The sequence below is a fragment of the Meleagris gallopavo genome, chromosome 2, assembly GCF_000146605.3.
Source record: "Meleagris gallopavo isolate NT-WF06-2002-E0010 breed Aviagen turkey brand Nicholas breeding stock chromosome 2, Turkey_5.1, whole genome shotgun sequence".
NCBI classification, from domain to species: domain Eukaryota; kingdom Metazoa; phylum Chordata; class Aves; order Galliformes; family Phasianidae; genus Meleagris; species Meleagris gallopavo.
In genome coordinates, this window is record NC_015012.2 from 80,071,116 (window position 1) to 80,071,501 (window position 386).

Below are 386 nucleotides of genomic sequence, written 5' to 3' on the forward strand. Positions count from 1 at the left end.
AAAAAAAAGAATAAAACAAAATATCAAAATATTCCACTTCAGTCCTGTGAAAGTTTTCAAACATTCTTATTCTTATCCTCCTCATTTGCATGTAATGCCAGTGTAAAAATGAAGATATCAGCCTACTGAGTCTTTTCTCAATTTCATGGAAAACACTGAAATTCTCTGAAAACCAGCTTCATAAGGCCAAGAGCAATAATAAGCTAAATGAATATTATTTTCTATAACTTATTAAAATCAAGTTTCCCAAAACTTTTCTGATTTGTTGGACTAAATTAAGATCCACAGTAAAAATAATGAAACCACTAAATCCATTCTTAGGGATTTACATAGCCTGGCTGTTTTCTACTCTTCTTCTAATTTGTTTCCAGAATTGCAGCTTTTTT